Below are 20,762 nucleotides of genomic sequence, written 5' to 3' on the forward strand. Positions count from 1 at the left end.
TGCACAATATAATTGACCTTTCAGTATATTGTTGCACACACACCATCTATTTAGCAAATGCCCTTGTTATCAACAGCAGCCTTTTAAACTCACCTGAGCTAACAGGTATGTGAGCTGGTTACTCTGCTGCGCTTAAAATTTCTTTTTTGGTTTGCTACAATGCCTTTTCTGAAACGTTGTCTCCCTCTGCTGGAACACTGACTTCTTTCATTTAATGCCTGCAGACTATAAAAGAGAAACCAACCCAAAAAGTTTGGTTGATTAGTCTGTGGCATTCTTTTAAACTGTTGCTTATGGCGGTCTCTGTGAGCTTCTCAGTGACATTCAGCCATCCAGGTATCCCGCCTGCAGTAGACGGAATGTGGCAATGGAACGCTGGCTGCGCGTGTCATAATAGGCTCTGAGCCTTTATATACCTGCGCACAGCAGCAGCCACCTTCAGTCTGCTGCTGGACAGCCAGCAGCAGCAGCAGCAGGAGAGGTAATTAATCAGCAACCCTCCTGCTAAGGGTAGACAGCTGCTCGTTCCACCCCCCCCCGCCTTAATTGGTTCTCCTCCCTTCCAACGGTGTTGAGGCGGGTGGGAACAGCCGGGGGTTGAGGGTACTGTGCTAAAAGAGGTGGAGTTATGCAGATCTAAAACGCGTGGATTGCAGCAGCAGCAAGCCGAAAAGTGCAGGCATGTGAGGGATCTAGAGGTTGACAGCATGTCTTCTTAACGGGAGTCCAGGTGGCCATCTCCACAAATGGACTTTTCAGAATCCTTGGGTGGCACCGTAGTCGGAAACCAATTCTGGTTATCGCTTCTCGGCCTTTTGGCTAAGATCAAGTGTAGTATCTGTTCTTATCAGTTTAATATCTGATACGTCCCCTATCTGGGGACCATATATTAAATGGATTTTTAGAACAGGGAGATGGAAAAAGAGCTTGCTCTGTCCACTCCACGCATTGACCTGGTATTGCAGTATCTCCAGGACCGGTGCACCCCTTCTTTAATGCAGTTTCTAAAATCAGAAAGAATTGAATTCAATGCTTTTTGTTCATTTTGCTTGTTTGTCGGATTTTGGGATGGACTCTTTGGCTTTGCTTTTCTTCTCCTCATTGGATTTTTCATGTTAAAAGTTGCCGAAGCCAGATGACAAGCTCATTTTGGTTCAACTTCAGCAACTGTGCATTGCATTGCCATGTAATGTAATGTAATGCAATGCTATCTATCTAGCTCTCCCTCTATACTTCCTTTTGGATAAACAGACATATTAGGCAAGCATTTTGGAGCTTTCACCTAAATAACTACAGGTGGTGAGATAAGCTGCACAATATAATTGACCTTTCAGTATATTGTTGCACACACACCATCTATTTAGCAAATGCCCTTGTTATCAACAGCAGCCTTTTAAACTCACCTGAGCTAACAGGTATGTGAGCTGGTTACTCTGCTGCGCTTAAAATTTCTTTTTTGGTTTGCTACAATGCCTTTTCTGAAACGTTGTCTCCCTCTGCTGGAACACTGACTTCTTTCATTTAATGCCTGCAGACTATAAAAGAGAAACCAACCCAAAAAGTTTGGTTGATTAGTCTGTGGCATTCTTTTAAACTGTTGCTTATGGCGGTCTCTGTGAGCTTCTCAGTGACATTCAGCCATCCAGGTATCCCGCCTGCAGTAGACGGAATGTGGCAATGGAACGCTGGCTGCGCGTGTCATAATAGGCTCTGAGCCTTTATATACCTGCGCACAGCAGCAGCCACCTTCAGTCTGCTGCTGGACAGCCAGCAGCAGCAGCAGCAGGAGAGGTAATTAATCAGCAACCCTCCTGCTAAGGGTAGACAGCTGCTCGTTCCACCCCCCCCCCCCCCCGCCTTAATTGGTTCTCCTCCCTTCCAACGGTGTTGAGGCGGGTGGGAACAGCCGGGGGTTGAGGGTACTGTGCTAAAAGAGGTGGAGTTATGCAGATCTAAAACGCGTGGATTGCAGCAGCAGCAAGCCGAAAAGTGCAGGCATGTGAGGGATCTAGAGGTTGACAGCATGTCTTCTTAACGGGAGTCCAGGTGGCCATCTCCACAAATGGACTTTTCAGAATCCTTGGGTGGCACCGTAGTCGGAAACCAATTCTGGTTATCGCTTCTCGGCCTTTTGGCTAAGATCAAGTGTAGTATCTGTTCTTATCAGTTTAATATCTGATACGTCCCCTATCTGGGGACCATATATTAAATGGATTTTTAGAACAGGGAGATGGAAAAAGAGCTTGCTCTGTCCACTCCACGCATTGACCTGGTATTGCAGTATCTCCAGGACCGGTGCACCCCTTCTTTAATGCAGTTTCTAAAATCAGAAAGAATTGAATTCAATGCTTTTTGTTCATTTTGCTTGTTTGTCGGATTTTGGGATGGACTCTTTGGCTTTGCTTTTCTTCTCCTCATTGGATTTTTCATGTTAAAAGTTGCAGAAGCCAGATGACAAGCTCATTTTGGTTCAACTTCAGCAACTGTGCATTGCATTGCCATGTAATGTAATGTAATGCAATGCTATCTATCTAGCTCTCCCTCTATACTTCCTTTTGGATAAACAGACATATTAGGCAAGCATTTTGGAGCTTTCACCTAAATAACTACAGGTGGTGAGATAAGCTGCACAATATAATTGACCTTTCAGTATATTGTTGCACACACACCATCTATTTAGCAAATGCCCTTGTTATCAACAGCAGCCTTTTAAACTCACCTGAGCTAACAGGTATGTGAGCTGGTTACTCTGCTGCGCTTAAAATTTCTTTTTTGGTTTGCTACAATGCCTTTTCTGAAACGTTGTCTCCCTCTGCTGGAACACTGACTTCTTTCATTTAATGCCTGCAGACTATAAAAGAGAAACCAACCCAAAAAGTTTGGTTGATTAGTCTGTGGCATTCTTTTAAACTGTTGCTTATGGCGGTCTCTGTGAGCTTTTCAGTGACATTCAGCCATCCAGGTATCCCGCCTGCAGTAGACGGAATGTGGCAATGGAACGCTGGCTGCGCGTGTCATAATACGCTCTGAGCCTTTATATACCTGCGCACAGCAGCAGCCACCTTCAGTCTGCTGCTGGACAGCCAGCAGCAGCAGCAGCAGGAGAGGTAATTAATCAGCAACCCTCCTGCTAAGGGTAGACAGCTGCTCGTTCCACCCCCCCCCCCCGCCTTAATTGGTTCTCCTCCCTTCCAACGGTGTTGAGGCGGGTGGGAACAGCCGGGGGTTGAGGGTACTGTGCTAAAAGAGGTGGAGTTATGCAGATCTAAAACGCGTGGATTGCAGCAGCAGCAAGCCGAAAAGTGCAGGCATGTGAGGGATCTAGAGGTTGACAGCATGTCTTCTTAACGGGAGTCCAGGTGGCCATCTCCACAAATGGACTTTTCAGAATCCTTGGGTGGCACCGTAGTCGGAAACCAATTCTGGTTATCGCTTCTCGGCCTTTTGGCTAAGATCAAGTGTAGTATCTGTTCTTATCAGTTTAATATCTGATACGTCCCCTATCTGGGGACCATATATTAAATGGATTTTTAGAACAGGGAGATGGAAAAAGAGCTTGCTCTGTCCACTCCACGCATTGACCTGGTATTGCAGTATCTCCAGGACCGGTGCACCCCTTCTTTAATGCAGTTTCTAAAATCAGAAAGAATTGAATTCAATGCTTTTTGTTCATTTTGCTTGTTTGTCGGATTTTGGGATGGACTCTTTGGCTTTGCTTTTCTTCTCCTCATTGGATTTTTCATGTTAAAAGTTGCATAAGCCAGATGACAAGCTCATTTTGGTTCAACTTCAGCAACTGTGCATTGCATTGCCATGTAATGTAATGTAATGCAATGCTATCTATCTAGCTCTCCCTCTATACTTCCTTTTGGATAAACAGACATATTAGGCAAGCATTTTGGAGCTTTCACCTAAATAACTACAGGTGGTGAGATAAGCTGCACAATATAATTGACCTTTCAGTATATTGTTGCACACACACCATCTATTTAGCAAATGCCCTTGTTATCAACAGCAGCCTTTTAAACTCACCTGAGCTAACAGGTATGTGAGCTGGTTACTCTGCTGCGCTTAAAATTTCTTTTTTGGTTTGCTACAATGCCTTTTCTGAAACGTTGTCTCCCTCTGCTGGAACACTGACTTCTTTCATTTAATGCCTGCAGACTATAAAAGAGAAACCAACCCAAAAAGTTTGGTTGATTAGTCTGTGGCATTCTTTTAAACTGTTGCTTATGGCGGTCTCTGTGAGCTTCTCAGTGACATTCAGCCATCCAGGTATCCCGCCTGCAGTAGACGGAATGTGGCAATGGAACGCTGGCTGCGCGTGTCATAATAGGCTCTGAGCCTTTATATACCTGCGCACAGCAGCAGCCACCTTCAGTCTGCTGCTGGACAGCCAGCAGCAGCAGCAGCAGGAGAGGTAATTAATCAGCAACCCTCCTGCTAAGGGTAGACAGCTGCTCGTTCCACCCCCCCCCCCCCCCCTGCCTTAATTGGTTCTCCTCCCTTCCAACGGTGTTGAGGCGGGTGGGAACAGCCGGGGGTTGAGGGTACTGTGCTAAAAGAGGTGGAGTTATGCAGATCTAAAACGCGTGGATTGCAGCAGCAGCAAGCCGAAAAGTGCAGGCATGTGAGGGATCTAGAGGTTGACAGCATGTCTTCTTAACGGGAGTCCAGGTGGCCATCTCCACAAATGGACTTTTCAGAATCCTTGGGTGGCACCGTAGTCGGAAACCAATTCTGGTTATCGCTTCTCGGCCTTTTGGCTAAGATCAAGTGTAGTATCTGTTCTTATCAGTTTAATATCTGATACGTCCCCTATCTGGGGACCATATATTAAATGGATTTTTAGAACAGGGAGATGGAAAAAGAGCTTGCTCTGTCCACTCCACGCATTGACCTGGTATTGCAGTATCTCCAGGACCGGTGCACCCCTTCTTTAATGCAGTTTCTAAAATCAGAAAGAATTGAATTCAATGCTTTTTGTTCATTTTGCTTGTTTGTCGGATTTTGGGATGGACTCTTTGGCTTTGCTTTTCTTCTCCTCATTGGATTTTTCATGTTAAAAGTTGCAGAAGCCAGATGACAAGCTCATTTTGGTTCAACTTCAGCAACTGTGCATTGCATTGCCATGTAATGTAATGTAATGCAATGCTATCTATCTAGCTCTCCCTCTATACTTCCTTTTGGATAAACAGACATATTAGGCAAGCATTTTGGAGCTTTCACCTAAATAACTACAGGTGGTGAGATAAGCTGCACAATATAATTGACCTTTCAGTATATTGTTGCACACACACCATCTATTTAGCAAATGCCCTTGTTATCAACAGCAGCCTTTTAAACTCACCTGAGCTAACAGGTATGTGAGCTGGTTACTCTGCTGCGCTTAAAATTTCTTTTTTGGTTTGCTACAATGCCTTTTCTGAAACGTTGTCTCCCTCTGCTGGAACACTGACTTCTTTCATTTAATGCCTGCAGACTATAAAAGAGAAACCAACCCAAAAAGTTTGGTTGATTAGTCTGTGGCATTCTTTTAAACTGTTGCTTATGGCGGTCTCTGTGAGCTTCTCAGTGACATTCAGCCATCCAGGTATCCCGCCTGCAGTAGACGGAATGTGGCAATGGAACGCTGGCTGCGCGTGTCATAATAGGCTCTGAGCCTTTATATACCTGCGCACAGCAGCAGCCACCTTCAGTCTGCTGCTGGACAGCCAGCAGCAGCAGCAGCAGGAGAGGTAATTAATCAGCAACCCTCCTGCTAAGGGTAGACAGCTGCTCGTTCCACCCCCCCCCGCCTTAATTGGTTCTCCTCCCTTCCAACGGTGTTGAGGCGGGTGGGAACAGCCGGGGGTTGAGGGTACTGTGCTAAAAGAGGTGGAGTTATGCAGATCTAAAACGCGTGGATTGCAGCAGCAGCAAGCCGAAAAGTGCAGGCATGTGAGGGATCTAGAGGTTGACAGCATGTCTTCTTAACGGGAGTCCAGGTGGCCATCTCCACAAATGGACTTTTCAGAATCCTTGGGTGGCACCGTAGTCGGAAACCAATTCTGGTTATCGCTTCTCGGCCTTTTGGCTAAGATCAAGTGTAGTATCTGTTCTTATCAGTTTAATATCTGATACGTCCCCTATCTGGGGACCATATATTAAATGGATTTTTAGAACAGGGAGATGGAAAAAGAGCTTGCTCTGTCCACTCCACGCATTGACCTGGTATTGCAGTATCTCCAGGACCGGTGCACCCCTTCTTTAATGCAGTTTCTAAAATCAGAAAGAATTGAATTCAATGCTTTTTGTTCATTTTGCTTGTTTGTCGGATTTTGGGATGGACTCTTTGGCTTTGCTTTTCTTGTCCTCATTGGATTTTTCATGTTAAAAGTTGCCGAAGCCAGATGACAAGCTCATTTTGGTTCAACTTCAGCAACTGTGCATTGCATTGCCATGTAATGTAATGTAATGCAATGCTATCTATCTAGCTCTCCCTCTATACTTCCTTTTGGATAAACAGACATATTAGGCAAGCATTTTGGAGCTTTCACCTAAATAACTACAGGTGGTGAGATAAGCTGCACAATATAATTGACCTTTCAGTATATTGTTGCACACACACCATCTATTTAGCAAATGCCCTTGTTATCAACAGCAGCCTTTTAAACTCACCTGAGCTAACAGGTATGTGAGCTGGTTACTCTGCTGCGCTTAAAATTTCTTTTTTGGTTTGCTACAATGCCTTTTCTGAAACGTTGTCTCCCTCTGCTGGAACACTGACTTCTTTCATTTAATGCCTGCAGACTATAAAAGAGAAACCAACCCAAAAAGTTTGGTTGATTAGTCTGTGGCATTCTTTTAAACTGTTGCTTATGGCGGTCTCTGTGAGCTTCTCAGTGACATTCAGCCATCCAGGTATCCCGCCTGCAGTAGACGGAATGTGGCAATGGAACGCTGGCTGCGCGTGTCATAATAGGCTCTGAGCCTTTATATACCTGCGCACAGCAGCAGCCACCTTCAGTCTGCTGCTGGACAGCCAGCAGCAGCAGCAGCAGGAGAGGTAATTAATCAGCAACCCTCCTGCTAAGGGTAGACAGCTGCTCGTTCCACCCCCCCCCCGCCTTAATTGGTTCTCCTCCCTTCCAACGGTGTTGAGGCGGGTGGGAACAGCCGGGGGTTGAGGGTACTGTGCTAAAAGAGGTGGAGTTATGCAGATCTAAAACGCGTGGATTGCAGCAGCAGCAAGCCGAAAAGTGCAGGCATGTGAGGGATCTAGAGGTTGACAGCATGTCTTCTTAACGGGAGTCCAGGTGGCCATCTCCACAAATGGACTTTTCAGAATCCTTGGGTGGCACCGTAGTCGGAAACCAATTCTGGTTATCGCTTCTCGGCCTTTTGGCTAAGATCAAGTGTAGTATCTGTTCTTATCAGTTTAATATCTGATACGTCCCCTATCTGGGGACCATATATTAAATGGATTTTTAGAACAGGGAGATGGAAAAAGAGCTTGCTCTGTCCACTCCACGCATTGACCTGGTATTGCAGTATCTCCAGGACCGGTGCACCCCTTCTTTAATGCAGTTTCTAAAATCAGAAAGAATTGAATTCAATGCTTTTTGTTCATTTTGCTTGTTTGTCGGATTTTGGGATGGACTCTTTGGCTTTGCTTTTCTTCTCCTCATTGGATTTTTCATGTTAAAAGTTGCAGAAGCCAGATGACAAGCTCATTTTGGTTCAACTTCAGCAACTGTGCATTGCATTGCCATGTAATGTAATGTAATGCAATGCTATCTATCTAGCTCTCCCTCTATACTTCCTTTTGGATAAACAGACATATTAGGCAAGCATTTTGGAGCTTTCACCTAAATAACTACAGGTGGTGAGATAAGCTGCACAATATAATTGACCTTTCAGTATATTGTTGCACACACACCATCTATTTAGCAAATGCCCTTGTTATCAACAGCAGCCTTTTAAACTCACCTGAGCTAACAGGTAGGTGAGCTGGTTACTCTGCTGCGCTTAAAATTTCTTTTTTGGTTTGCTACAATGCCTTTTCTGAAACGTTGTCTCCCTCTGCTGGAACACTGACTTCTTTCATTTAATGCCTGCAGACTATAAAAGAGAAACCAACCCAAAAAGTTTGGTTGATTAGTCTGTGGCATTCTTTTAAACTGTTGCTTATGGCGGTCTCTGTGAGCTTCTCAGTGACATTCAGCCATCCAGGTATCCCGCCTGCAGTAGACGGAATGTGGCAAAGGAACGCTGACTGCGCGTGTCATAATAGGCTCTGAGCCTTTATATACCTGCGAACAGCAGCAGCCACCTTCAGTCTGCTGCTGGACAGCCAGCAGCAGCAGCAGCAGGAGAGGTAATTAATCAGCAACCCTCCTGCTAAGGGTAGACAGCTGCTCGTTCCACCCCCCCCCCGCCTTAATTGGTTCTCCTCCCTTCCAACGGTGTTGAGGCGGGTGGGAACAGCCGGGGGTTGAGGGTACTGTGCTAAAAGAGGTGGAGTTATGCAGATCTAAAACGCGTGGATTGCAGCAGCAGCAAGCCGAAAAGTGCAGGCATGTGAGGGATCTAGAGGTTGACAGCATATCTTCTTAACGGGAGTCCAGGTGGCCATCTCCACAAATGGACTTTTCAGAATCCTTGGGTGGCACCGTAGTCGGAAACCAATTCTGGTTATCGCTTCTCGGCCTTTTGGCTAAGATCAAGTGTAGTATCTGTTCTTATCAGTTTAATATCTGATACGTCCCCTATCTGGGGACCATATATTAAATGGATTTTTAGAACAGGGAGATGGAAAAAGAGCTTGCTCTGTCCACTCCACGCATTGACCTGGTATTGCAGTATCTCCAGGACCGGTGCACCCCTTCTTTAATGCAGTTTCTAAAATCAGAAAGAATTGAATTCAATGCTTTTTGTTCATTTTGCTTGTTTGTCGGATTTTGGGATGGACTCTTTGGCTTTGCTTTTCTTCTCCTCATTGGATTTTTCATGTTAAAAGTTGCAGAAGCCAGATGACAAGCTCATTTTGGTTCAACTTCAGCAACTGTGCATTGCATTGCCATGTAATGTAATGTAATGCAATGCTATCTATCTAGCTCTCCCTCTATACTTCCTTTTGGATAAACAGACATATTAGGCAAGCATTTTGGAGCTTTCACCTAAATAACTACAGGTGGTGAGATAAGCTGCACAATATAATTGACCTTTCAGTATATTGTTGCACACACACCATCTATTTAGCAAATGCCCTTGTTATCAACAGCAGCCTTTTAAACTCACCTGAGCTAACAGGTATGTGAGCTGGTTACTCTGCTGCGCTTAAAATTTCTTTTTTGGTTTGCTACAATGCCTTTTCTGAAACGTTGTCTCCCTCTGCTGGAACACTGACTTCTTTCATTTAATGCCTGCAGACTATAAAAGAGAAACCAACCCAAAAAGTTTGGTTGATTAGTCTGTGGCATTCTTTTAAACTGTTGCTTATGGCGGTCTCTGTGAGCTTCTCAGTGACATTCAGCCATCCAGGTATCCCGCCTGCAGTAGACGGAATGTGGCAATGGAACGCTGGCTGCGCGTGTCATAATACGCTCTGAGCCTTTATATACCTGCGCACAGCAGCAGCCACCTTCAGTCTGCTGCTGGACAGCCAGCAGCAGCAGCAGCAGGAGAGGTAATTAATCAGCAACCCTCCTGCTAAGGGTAGACAGCTGCTCGTTCCACCCCCCCCCCCCGCCTTAATTGGTTCTCCTCCCTTCCAACGGTGTTGAGGCGGGTGGGAACAGCCGGGGGTTGAGGGTACTGTGCTAAAAGAGGTGGAGTTATGCAGATCTAAAACGCGTGGATTGCAGCAGCAGCAAGCCGAAAAGTGCAGGCATGTGAGGGATCTAGAGGTTGACAGCATGTCTTCTTAACGGGAGTCCAGGTGGCCATCTCCACAAATGGACTTTTCAGAATCCTTGGGTGGCACCGTAGTCGGAAACCAATTCTGGTTATCGCTTCTCGGCCTTTTGGCTAAGATCAAGTGTAGTATCTGTTCTTATCAGTTTAATATCTGATACGTCCCCTATCTGGGGACCATATATTAAATGGATTTTTAGAACAGGGAGATGGAAAAAGAGCTTGCTCTGTCCACTCCACGCATTGACCTGGTATTGCAGTATCTCCAGGACCGGTGCACCCCTTCTTTAATGCAGTTTCTAAAATCAGAAAGAATTGAATTCAATGCTTTTTGTTCATTTTGCTTGTTTGTCGGATTTTGGGATGGACTCTTTGGCTTTGCTTTTCTTCTCCTCATTGGATTTTTCATGTTAAAAGTTGCATAAGCCAGATGACAAGCTCATTTTGGTTCAACTTCAGCAACTGTGCATTGCATTGCCATGTAATGTAATGTAATGCAATGCTATCTATCTAGCTCTCCCTCTATACTTCCTTTTGGATAAACAGACATATTAGGCAAGCATTTTGGAGCTTTCACCTAAATAACTACAGGTGGTGAGATAAGCTGCACAATATAATTGACCTTTCAGTATATTGTTGCACACACACCATCTATTTAGCAAATGCCCTTGTTATCAACAGCAGCCTTTTAAACTCACCTGAGCTAACAGGTATGTGAGCTGGTTACTCTGCTGCGCTTAAAATTTCTTTTTTGGTTTGCTACAATGCCTTTTCTGAAACGTTGTCTCCCTCTGCTGGAACACTGACTTCTTTCATTTAATGCCTGCAGACTATAAAAGAGAAACCAACCCAAAAAGTTTGGTTGATTAGTCTGTGGCATTCTTTTAAACTGTTGCTTATGGCGGTCTCTGTGAGCTTCTCAGTGACATTCAGCCATCCAGGTATCCCGCCTGCAGTAGACGGAATGTGGCAATGGAACGCTGGCTGCGCGTGTCATAATAGGCTCTGAGCCTTTATATACCTGCGCACAGCAGCAGCCACCTTCAGTCTGCTGCTGGACAGCCAGCAGCAGCAGCAGCAGGAGAGGTAATTAATCAGCAACCCTCCTGCTAAGGGTAGACAGCTGCTCGTTCCACCCCCCCCCCCCCCCTGCCTTAATTGGTTCTCCTCCCTTCCAACGGTGTTGAGGCGGGTGGGAACAGCCGGGGGTTGAGGGTACTGTGCTAAAAGAGGTGGAGTTATGCAGATCTAAAACGCGTGGATTGCAGCAGCAGCAAGCCGAAAAGTGCAGGCATGTGAGGGATCTAGAGGTTGACAGCATGTCTTCTTAACGGGAGTCCAGGTGGCCATCTCCACAAATGGACTTTTCAGAATCCTTGGGTGGCACCGTAGTCGGAAACCAATTCTGGTTATCGCTTCTCGGCCTTTTGGCTAAGATCAAGTGTAGTATCTGTTCTTATCAGTTTAATATCTGATACGTCCCCTATCTGGGGACCATATATTAAATGGATTTTTAGAACAGGGAGATGGAAAAAGAGCTTGCTCTGTCCACTCCACGCATTGACCTGGTATTGCAGTATCTCCAGGACCGGTGCACCCCTTCTTTAATGCAGTTTCTAAAATCAGAAAGAATTGAATTCAATGCTTTTTGTTCATTTTGCTTGTTTGTCGGATTTTGGGATGGACTCTTTGGCTTTGCTTTTCTTCTCCTCATTGGATTTTTCATGTTAAAAGTTGCAGAAGCCAGATGACAAGCTCATTTTGGTTCAACTTCAGCAACTGTGCATTGCATTGCCATGTAATGTAATGTAATGCAATGCTATCTATCTAGCTCTCCCTCTATACTTCCTTTTGGATAAACAGACATATTAGGCAAGCATTTTGGAGCTTTCACCTAAATAACTACAGGTGGTGAGATAAGCTGCACAATATAATTGACCTTTCAGTATATTGTTGCACACACACCATCTATTTAGCAAATGCCCTTGTTATCAACAGCAGCCTTTTAAACTCACCTGAGCTAACAGGTATGTGAGCTGGTTACTCTGCTGCGCTTAAAATTTCTTTTTTGGTTTGCTACAATGCCTTTTCTGAAACGTTGTCTCCCTCTGCTGGAACACTGACTTCTTTCATTTAATGCCTGCAGACTATAAAAGAGAAACCAACCCAAAAAGTTTGGTTGATTAGTCTGTGGCATTCTTTTAAACTGTTGCTTATGGCGGTCTCTGTGAGCTTCTCAGTGACATTCAGCCATCCAGGTATCCCGCCTGCAGTAGACGGAATGTGGCAATGGAACGCTGGCTGCGCGTGTCATAATAGGCTCTGAGCCTTTATATACCTGCGCACAGCAGCAGCCACCTTCAGTCTGCTGCTGGACAGCCAGCAGCAGCAGCAGCAGGAGAGGTAATTAATCAGCAACCCTCCTGCTAAGGGTAGACAGCTGCTCGTTCCACCCCCCCCCGCCTTAATTGGTTCTCCTCCCTTCCAACGGTGTTGAGGCGGGTGGGAACAGCCGGGGGTTGAGGGTACTGTGCTAAAAGAGGTGGAGTTATGCAGATCTAAAACGCGTGGATTGCAGCAGCAGCAAGCCGAAAAGTGCAGGCATGTGAGGGATCTAGAGGTTGACAGCATGTCTTCTTAACGGGAGTCCAGGTGGCCATCTCCACAAATGGACTTTTCAGAATCCTTGGGTGGCACCGTAGTCGGAAACCAATTCTGGTTATCGCTTCTCGGCCTTTTGGCTAAGATCAAGTGTAGTATCTGTTCTTATCAGTTTAATATCTGATACGTCCCCTATCTGGGGACCATATATTAAATGGATTTTTAGAACAGGGAGATGGAAAAAGAGCTTGCTCTGTCCACTCCACGCATTGACCTGGTATTGCAGTATCTCCAGGACCGGTGCACCCCTTCTTTAATGCAGTTTCTAAAATCAGAAAGAATTGAATTCAATGCTTTTTGTTCATTTTGCTTGTTTGTCGGATTTTGGGATGGACTCTTTGGCTTTGCTTTTCTTGTCCTCATTGGATTTTTCATGTTAAAAGTTGCCGAAGCCAGATGACAAGCTCATTTTGGTTCAACTTCAGCAACTGTGCATTGCATTGCCATGTAATGTAATGTAATGCAATGCTATCTATCTAGCTCTCCCTCTATACTTCCTTTTGGATAAACAGACATATTAGGCAAGCATTTTGGAGCTTTCACCTAAATAACTACAGGTGGTGAGATAAGCTGCACAATATAATTGACCTTTCAGTATATTGTTGCACACACACCATCTATTTAGCAAATGCCCTTGTTATCAACAGCAGCCTTTTAAACTCACCTGAGCTAACAGGTATGTGAGCTGGTTACTCTGCTGCGCTTAAAATTTCTTTTTTGGTTTGCTACAATGCCTTTTCTGAAACGTTGTCTCCCTCTGCTGGAACACTGACTTCTTTCATTTAATGCCTGCAGACTATAAAAGAGAAACCAACCCAAAAAGTTTGGTTGATTAGTCTGTGGCATTCTTTTAAACTGTTGCTTATGGCGGTCTCTGTGAGCTTCTCAGTGACATTCAGCCATCCAGGTATCCCGCCTGCAGTAGACGGAATGTGGCAATGGAACGCTGGCTGCGCGTGTCATAATAGGCTCTGAGCCTTTATATACCTGCGCACAGCAGCAGCCACCTTCAGTCTGCTGCTGGACAGCCAGCAGCAGCAGCAGCAGGAGAGGTAATTAATCAGCAACCCTCCTGCTAAGGGTAGACAGCTGCTCGTTCCACCCCCCCCCCGCCTTAATTGGTTCTCCTCCCTTCCAACGGTGTTGAGGCGGGTGGGAACAGCCGGGGGTTGAGGGTACTGTGCTAAAAGAGGTGGAGTTATGCAGATCTAAAACGCGTGGATTGCAGCAGCAGCAAGCCGAAAAGTGCAGGCATGTGAGGGATCTAGAGGTTGACAGCATGTCTTCTTAACGGGAGTCCAGGTGGCCATCTCCACAAATGGACTTTTCAGAATCCTTGGGTGGCACCGTAGTCGGAAACCAATTCTGGTTATCGCTTCTCGGCCTTTTGGCTAAGATCAAGTGTAGTATCTGTTCTTATCAGTTTAATATCTGATACGTCCCCTATCTGGGGACCATATATTAAATGGATTTTTAGAACAGGGAGATGGAAAAAGAGCTTGCTCTGTCCACTCCACGCATTGACCTGGTATTGCAGTATCTCCAGGACCGGTGCACCCCTTCTTTAATGCAGTTTCTAAAATCAGAAAGAATTGAATTCAATGCTTTTTGTTCATTTTGCTTGTTTGTCGGATTTTGGGATGGACTCTTTGGCTTTGCTTTTCTTCTCCTCATTGGATTTTTCATGTTAAAAGTTGCAGAAGCCAGATGACAAGCTCATTTTGGTTCAACTTCAGCAACTGTGCATTGCATTGCCATGTAATGTAATGTAATGCAATGCTATCTATCTAGCTCTCCCTCTATACTTCCTTTTGGATAAACAGACATATTAGGCAAGCATTTTGGAGCTTTCACCTAAATAACTACAGGTGGTGAGATAAGCTGCACAATATAATTGACCTTTCAGTATATTGTTGCACACACACCATCTATTTAGCAAATGCCCTTGTTATCAACAGCAGCCTTTTAAACTCACCTGAGCTAACAGGTAGGTGAGCTGGTTACTCTGCTGCGCTTAAAATTTCTTTTTTGGTTTGCTACAATGCCTTTTCTGAAACGTTGTCTCCCTCTGCTGGAACACTGACTTCTTTCATTTAATGCCTGCAGACTATAAAAGAGAAACCAACCCAAAAAGTTTGGTTGATTAGTCTGTGGCATTCTTTTAAACTGTTGCTTATGGCGGTCTCTGTGAGCTTCTCAGTGACATTCAGCCATCCAGGTATCCCGCCTGCAGTAGACGGAATGTGGCAATGGAACGCTGACTGCGCGTGTCATAATAGGCTCTGAGCCTTTATATACCTGCGAACAGCAGCAGCCACCTTCAGTCTGCTGCTGGACAGCCAGCAGCAGCAGCAGCAGGAGAGGTAATTAATCAGCAACCCTCCTGCTAAGGGTAGACAGCTGCTCGTTCCACCCCCCCCCCCGCCTTAATTGGTTCTCCTCCCTTCCAACGGTGTTGAGGCGGGTGGGAACAGCCGGGGGTTGAGGGTACTGTGCTAAAAGAGGTGGAGTTATGCAGATCTAAAACGCGTGGATTGCAGCAGCAGCAAGCCGAAAAGTGCAGGCATGTGAGGGATCTAGAGGTTGACAGCATATCTTCTTAACGGGAGTCCAGGTGGCCATCTCCACAAATGGACTTTTCAGAATCCTTGGGTGGCACCGTAGTCGGAAACCAATTCTGGTTATCGCTTCTCGGCCTTTTGGCTAAGATCAAGTGTAGTATCTGTTCTTATCAGTTTAATATCTGATACGTCCCCTATCTGGGGACCATATATTAAATGGATTTTTAGAACAGGGAGATGGAAAAAGAGCTTGCTCTGTCCACTCCACGCATTGACCTGGTATTGCAGTATCTCCAGGACCGGTGCACCCCTTCTTTAATGCAGTTTCTAAAATCAGAAAGAATTGAATTCAATGCTTTTTGTTCATTTTGCTTGTTTGTCGGATTTTGGGATGGACTCTTTGGCTTTGCTTTTCTTCTCCTCATTGGATTTTTCATGTTAAAAGTTGCAGAAGCCAGATGACAAGCTCATTTTGGTTCAACTTCAGCAACTGTGCATTGCATTGCCATGTAATGTAATGTAATGCAATGCTATCTATCTAGCTCTCCCTCTATACTTCCTTTTGGATAAACAGACATATTAGGCAAGCATTTTGGAGCTTTCACCTAAATAACTACAGGTGGTGAGATAAGCTGCACAATATAATTGACCTTTCAGTATATTGTTGCACACACACCATCTATTTAGCAAATGCCCTTGTTATCAACAGCAGCCTTTTAAACTCACCTGAGCTAACAGGTATGTGAGCTGGTTACTCTGCTGCGCTTAAAATTTCTTTTTTGGTTTGCTACAATGCCTTTTCTGAAACGTTGTCTCCCTCTGCTGGAACACTGACTTCTTTCATTTAATGCCTGCAGACTATAAAAGAGAAACCAACCCAAAAAGTTTGGTTGATTAGTCTGTGGCATTCTTTTAAACTGTTGCTTATGGCGGTCTCTGTGAGCTTCTCAGTGACATTCAGCCATCCAGGTATCCCGCCTGCAGTAGACGGAATGTGGCAATGGAACGCTGGCTGCGCATGTCATAATAGGCTCTGAGCCTTTATATACCTGCGCACAGCAGCAGCCACCTTCAGTCTGCTGCTGGACAGCCAGCAGCAGCAGCAGCAGGAGAGGTAATTAATCAGCAACCCTCCTGCTAAGGGTAGACAGCTGCTCGTTCCACCCCCCCCCCGCCTTAATTGGTTCTCCTCCCTTCCAACGGTGTTGAGGCGGGTGGGAACAGCCGGGGGTTGAGGGTACTGTGCTAAAAGAGGTGGAGTTATTCAGATCTAAAACGCGTGGATTGCAGCAGCAGCAAGCCGAAAAGTGCAGGCATGTGAGGGATCTAGAGGTTGACAGCATGTCTTCTTAACGGGAGTCCAGGTGGCCATCTCCACAAATGGACTTTTCAGAATCCTTGGGTGGCACCGTAGTCGGAAACCAATTCTGGTTATCGCTTCTCGGCCTTTTGGCTAAGATCAAGTGTAGTATCTGTTCTTATCAGTTTAATATCTGATACGTCCCCTATCTGGGGACCATATATTAAATGGATTTTTAGAACAGGGAGATGGAAAAAGAGCTTGCTCTGTCCACTCCACGCATTGACCTGGTATTGCAGTATCTCCAGGACCGGTGCACCCCTTCTTTAATGCAGTTTCTAAAATCAGAAAGAATTGAATTCAATGCTTTTTGTTCATTTTGCTTGTTTGTCGGATTTTGGGATGGACTCTTTGGCTTTGCTTTTCTTCTCCTCATTGGATTTTTCATGTTAAAAGTTGCAGAAGCCAGATGACAAGCTCATTTTGGTTCAACTTCAGCAACTGTGCATTGCATTGCCATGTAATGTAATGTAATGCAATGCTATCTATCTAGCTCTCCCTCTATACTTCCTTTTGGATAAACAGACATATTAGGCAAGCATTTTGGAGCTTTCACCTAAATAACTACAGGTGGTGAGATAAGCTGCACAATATAATTGACCTTTCAGTATATTGTTGCACACACACCATCTATTTAGCAAATGCCCTTGTTATCAACAGCAGCCTTTTAAACTCACCTGAGCTAACAGGTATGTGAGCTGGTTACTCTGCTGCACTTAAAATTTCTTTTTTGGTTTGCTACAATGCCTTTTCTGAAACGTTGTCTCCCTCTGCTGGAACACTGACTTCTTTCATTTAATGCCTGCAGACTATAAAAGAGAAACCAACCCAAAAAGTTTGGTTGATTAGTCTGTGGCATTCTTTTAAACTGTTGCTTATGGCGGTCTCTGTGAGCTTCTCAGTGACATTCAGCCATCCAGGTATCCCGCCTGCAGTAGACGGAATGTGGCAATGGAACGCTGGCTGCGCGTGTCATAATAGGCTCTGAGCCTTTATATACCTGCGCACAGCAGCAGCCACCTTCAGTCTGCTGCTGGACAGCCAGCAGCAGCAGCAGCAGGAGAGGTAATTAATCAGCAACCCTCCTGCTAAGGGTAGACAGCTGCTCGTTCCACCCCCCCCCCGCCTTAATTGGTTCTCCTCCCTTCCAACGGTGTTGAGGCGGGTGGGAACAGCCGGGGGTTGAGGGTACTGTGCTAAAAGAGGTGGAGTTATGCAGATCTAAAACGCGTGGATTGCAGCAGCAGCAAGCCGAAAAGTGCAGGCATGTGAGGGATCTAGAGGTTGACAGCATGTCTTCTTAACGGGAGTCCAGGTGGCCATCTCCACAAATGGACTTTTCAGAATCCTTGGGTGGCACCGTAGTCGGAAACCAATTCTGGTTATCGCTTCTCGGCCTTTTGGCTAAGATCAAGTGTAGTATCTGTTCTTATCAGTTTAATATCTGATACGTCCCCTATCTGGGGACCATATATTAAATGGATTTTTAGAACAGGGAGATGGAAAAAGAGCTTGCTCTGTCCACTCCACGCATTGACCTGGTATTGCAGTATCTCCAGGACCGGTGCACCCCTTCTTTAATGCAGTTTCTAAAATCAGAAAGAATTGAATTCAATGCTTTTTGTTCATTTTGCTTGTTTGTCGGATTTTGGGATGGACTCTTTGGCTTTGCTTTTCTTCTCCTCATTGGATTTTTCATGTTAAAAGTTGCAGAAGCCAGATGACAAGCTCATTTTGGTTCAACTTCAGCAACTGTGCATTGCATTGCCATGTAATGTAATGTAATGCAATGCTATCTATCTAGCTCTCCCTCTATACTTCCTTTTGGATAAACAGACATATTAGGCAAGCATTTTGGAGCTTTCACCTAAATAACTACAGGTGGTGAGATAAGCTGCACAATATAATTGACCTTTCAGTATATTGTTGCACACACACCATCTATTTAGCAAATGCCCTTGTTATCAACAGCAGCCTTTTAAACTCACCTGAGCTAACAGGTAGGTGAGCTGGTTACTCTGCTGCGCTTAAAATTTCTTTTTTGGTTTGCTACAATGCCTTTTCTGAAACGTTGTCTCCCTCTGCTGGAACACTGACTTCTTTCATTTAATGCCTGCAGACTATAAAAGAGAAACCAACCCAAAAAGTTTGGTTGATTAGTCTGTGGCATTCTTTTAAACTGTTGCTTATGGCGGTCTCTGTGAGCTTCTCAGTGACATTCAGCCATCCAGGTATCCCGCCTGCAGTAGACGGAATGTGGCAATGGAACGCTGACTGCGCGTGTCATAATAGGCTCTGAGCCTTTATATACCTGCGAACAGCAGCAGCCACCTTCAGTCTGCTGCTGGACAGCCAGCAGCAGCAGCAGCAGGAGAGGTAATTAATCAGCAACCCTCCTGCTAAGGGTAGACAGCTGCTCGTTCCACCCCCCCCCCGCCTTAATTGGTTCTCCTCCCTTCCAACGGTGTTGAGGCGGGTGGGAACAGCCGGGGGTTGAGGGTACTGTGCTAAAAGAGGTGGAGTTATGCAGATCTAAAACGCGTGGATTGCAGCAGCAGCAAGCCGAAAAGTGCAGGCATGTGAGGGATCTAGAGGTTGACAGCATATCTTCTTAACGGGAGTCCAGGTGGCCATCTCCACAAATGGACTTTTCAGAATCCTTGGGTGGCACCGTAGTCGGAAACCAATTCTGGTTATCGCTTCTCGGCCTTTTGGCTAAGATCAAGTGTAGTATCTGTTCTTATCAGTTTAATATCTGATACGTCCCCTATCTGGGGACCATATATTAAATGGATTTTTAGAACAGGGAGATGGAAAAAGAGCTTGCTCTGTCCACTCCACGCATTGACCTGGTATTGCAGTATCTCCAGGACCGGTGCACCCCTTCTTTAATGCAGTTTCTAAAATCAGAAAGAATTGAATTCAATGCTTTTTGTTCATTTTGCTTGTTTGTCGGATTTTGGGATGGACTCTTTGGCTTTGCTTTTCTTCTCCTCATTGGATTTTTCATGTTAAAAGTTGCAGAAGCCAGATGACAAGCTCATTTTGGTTCAACTTCAGCAACTGTGCATTGCATTGCCATGTAATGTAATGTAATGCAATGCTATCTATCTAGCTCTCCCTCTATACTTCCTTTTGGATAAACAGACATATTAGGCAAGCATTTTGGAGCTTTCACCTAAATAACTACAGGTGGTGAGATAAGCTGCACAATATAATTGACCTTTCAGTATATTGTTGCACACACACCATCTATTTAGCAAATGCCCTTGTTATCAACAGCAGCCTTTTAAACTCACCTGAGCTAACAGGTATGTGAGCTGGTTACTCTGCTGCGCTTAAAATTTCTTTTTTGGTTTGCTACAATGCCTTTTCTGAAACGTTGTCTCCCTCTGCTGGAACACTGACTTCTTTCATTTAATGCCTGCAGACTATAAAAGAGAAACCAACCCAAAAAGTTTGGTTGATTAGTCTGTGGCATTCTTTTAAACTGTTGCTTATGGCGGTCTCTGTGAGCTTCTCAGTGACATTCAGCCATCCAGGTATCCCGCCTGCAGTAGACGGAATGTGGCAATGGAACGCTGGCTGCGCATGTCATAATAGGCTCTGAGCCTTTATATACCTGCGCACAGCAGCAGCCACCTTCAGTCTGCTGCTGGACAGCCAGCAGCAGCAGCAGCAGGAGAGGTAATTAATCAGCAACCCTCCTGCTAAGGGTAGACAGCTGCTCGTTCCACCCCCCCCCCGCCTTAATTGGTTCTCCTCCCTTCCAACGGTGTTGAGGCGGGTGGGAACAGCCGGGGGTTGAGGGTACTGTGCTAAAAGAGGTGGAGTTATTCAGATCTAAAACGCGTGGATTGCAGCAGCAGCAAGCCGAAAAGTGCAGGCATGTGAGGGATCTAGAGGTTGACAGCATGTCTTCTTAACGGGAGTCCAGGTGGCCATCTCCACAAATGGACTTTTCAGAATCCTTGGGTGGCACCGTAGTCGGAAACCAATTCTGGTTATCGCTTCTCGGCCTTTTGGCTAAGATCAAGTGTAGTATCTGTTCTTATCAGTTTAATATCTGATACGTCCCCTATCTGGGGACCATATATTAAATGGATTTTTAGAACAGGGAGATGGAAAAAGAGCTTGCTCTGTCCACTCCACGCATTGACCTGGTATTGCAGTATCTCCAGGACCGGTGCACCCCTTCTTTAATGCAGTTTCTAAAATCAGAAAGAATTGAATTCAATGCTTTTTGTTCATTTTGCTTGTTTGTCGGATTTTGGGATGGACTC

At 45.2% G+C, this 20,762-nt stretch overlaps 16 non-coding genes across 16 annotated transcripts; all 16 read left to right on the forward strand.

Moving 5' to 3' along the window:
* The first annotated feature begins 799 nt into the window (after positions 1–799).
* LOC141215986 (U2 spliceosomal RNA) lies at positions 800–990 on the forward strand. Its single transcript, XR_012285035.1, has one exon. It is a non-coding gene; the product is annotated as a U2 spliceosomal RNA (small nuclear RNA).
* A 1,125-nt stretch (positions 991–2,115) lies between these two features.
* On the forward strand, positions 2,116–2,306 carry LOC141215987 (U2 spliceosomal RNA). Its single transcript, XR_012285036.1, has one exon. It is a non-coding gene; the product is annotated as a U2 spliceosomal RNA (small nuclear RNA).
* Positions 2,307–3,428: 1,122 nt separating this feature from the next.
* LOC141215989 (U2 spliceosomal RNA) lies at positions 3,429–3,619 on the forward strand. The gene has a single exon (XR_012285038.1). It is a non-coding gene; the product is annotated as a U2 spliceosomal RNA (small nuclear RNA).
* A 1,127-nt stretch (positions 3,620–4,746) lies between these two features.
* Positions 4,747–4,937, forward strand: LOC141215990 (U2 spliceosomal RNA). The gene has a single exon (XR_012285039.1). It is a non-coding gene; the product is annotated as a U2 spliceosomal RNA (small nuclear RNA).
* A 1,119-nt stretch (positions 4,938–6,056) lies between these two features.
* LOC141215992 (U2 spliceosomal RNA) lies at positions 6,057–6,247 on the forward strand. The gene has a single exon (XR_012285040.1). It is a non-coding gene; the product is annotated as a U2 spliceosomal RNA (small nuclear RNA).
* A 1,120-nt stretch (positions 6,248–7,367) lies between these two features.
* Positions 7,368–7,558, forward strand: LOC141215993 (U2 spliceosomal RNA). The gene has a single exon (XR_012285041.1). It is a non-coding gene; the product is annotated as a U2 spliceosomal RNA (small nuclear RNA).
* Positions 7,559–8,678: 1,120 nt separating this feature from the next.
* LOC141215994 (U2 spliceosomal RNA) lies at positions 8,679–8,869 on the forward strand. The gene has a single exon (XR_012285042.1). It is a non-coding gene; the product is annotated as a U2 spliceosomal RNA (small nuclear RNA).
* Positions 8,870–9,991: 1,122 nt separating this feature from the next.
* Positions 9,992–10,182, forward strand: LOC141215995 (U2 spliceosomal RNA). Its single transcript, XR_012285043.1, has one exon. It is a non-coding gene; the product is annotated as a U2 spliceosomal RNA (small nuclear RNA).
* Positions 10,183–11,308: 1,126 nt separating this feature from the next.
* Positions 11,309–11,499, forward strand: LOC141215996 (U2 spliceosomal RNA). Its single transcript, XR_012285044.1, has one exon. It is a non-coding gene; the product is annotated as a U2 spliceosomal RNA (small nuclear RNA).
* A 1,119-nt stretch (positions 11,500–12,618) lies between these two features.
* On the forward strand, positions 12,619–12,809 carry LOC141215997 (U2 spliceosomal RNA). The gene has a single exon (XR_012285045.1). It is a non-coding gene; the product is annotated as a U2 spliceosomal RNA (small nuclear RNA).
* A 1,120-nt stretch (positions 12,810–13,929) lies between these two features.
* Positions 13,930–14,120, forward strand: LOC141215998 (U2 spliceosomal RNA). The gene has a single exon (XR_012285046.1). It is a non-coding gene; the product is annotated as a U2 spliceosomal RNA (small nuclear RNA).
* A 1,121-nt stretch (positions 14,121–15,241) lies between these two features.
* LOC141215999 (U2 spliceosomal RNA) lies at positions 15,242–15,432 on the forward strand. The gene has a single exon (XR_012285047.1). It is a non-coding gene; the product is annotated as a U2 spliceosomal RNA (small nuclear RNA).
* A 1,120-nt stretch (positions 15,433–16,552) lies between these two features.
* On the forward strand, positions 16,553–16,743 carry LOC141216001 (U2 spliceosomal RNA). The gene has a single exon (XR_012285049.1). It is a non-coding gene; the product is annotated as a U2 spliceosomal RNA (small nuclear RNA).
* Positions 16,744–17,863: 1,120 nt separating this feature from the next.
* On the forward strand, positions 17,864–18,054 carry LOC141216002 (U2 spliceosomal RNA). The gene has a single exon (XR_012285050.1). It is a non-coding gene; the product is annotated as a U2 spliceosomal RNA (small nuclear RNA).
* Positions 18,055–19,174: 1,120 nt separating this feature from the next.
* LOC141216003 (U2 spliceosomal RNA) lies at positions 19,175–19,365 on the forward strand. Its single transcript, XR_012285051.1, has one exon. It is a non-coding gene; the product is annotated as a U2 spliceosomal RNA (small nuclear RNA).
* Positions 19,366–20,485: 1,120 nt separating this feature from the next.
* LOC141216004 (U2 spliceosomal RNA) lies at positions 20,486–20,676 on the forward strand. The gene has a single exon (XR_012285052.1). It is a non-coding gene; the product is annotated as a U2 spliceosomal RNA (small nuclear RNA).
* The last annotated feature ends 86 nt before the right edge of the window (positions 20,677–20,762 follow it).

Source organism: Phyllobates terribilis, unplaced genomic scaffold (genome assembly GCF_046119375.1).
Source record: "Phyllobates terribilis strain yellow unplaced genomic scaffold, ASM4611937v1 Scaffold_236__1_contigs__length_3049075, whole genome shotgun sequence".
NCBI lineage: Eukaryota > Metazoa > Chordata > Amphibia > Anura > Dendrobatidae > Phyllobates > Phyllobates terribilis.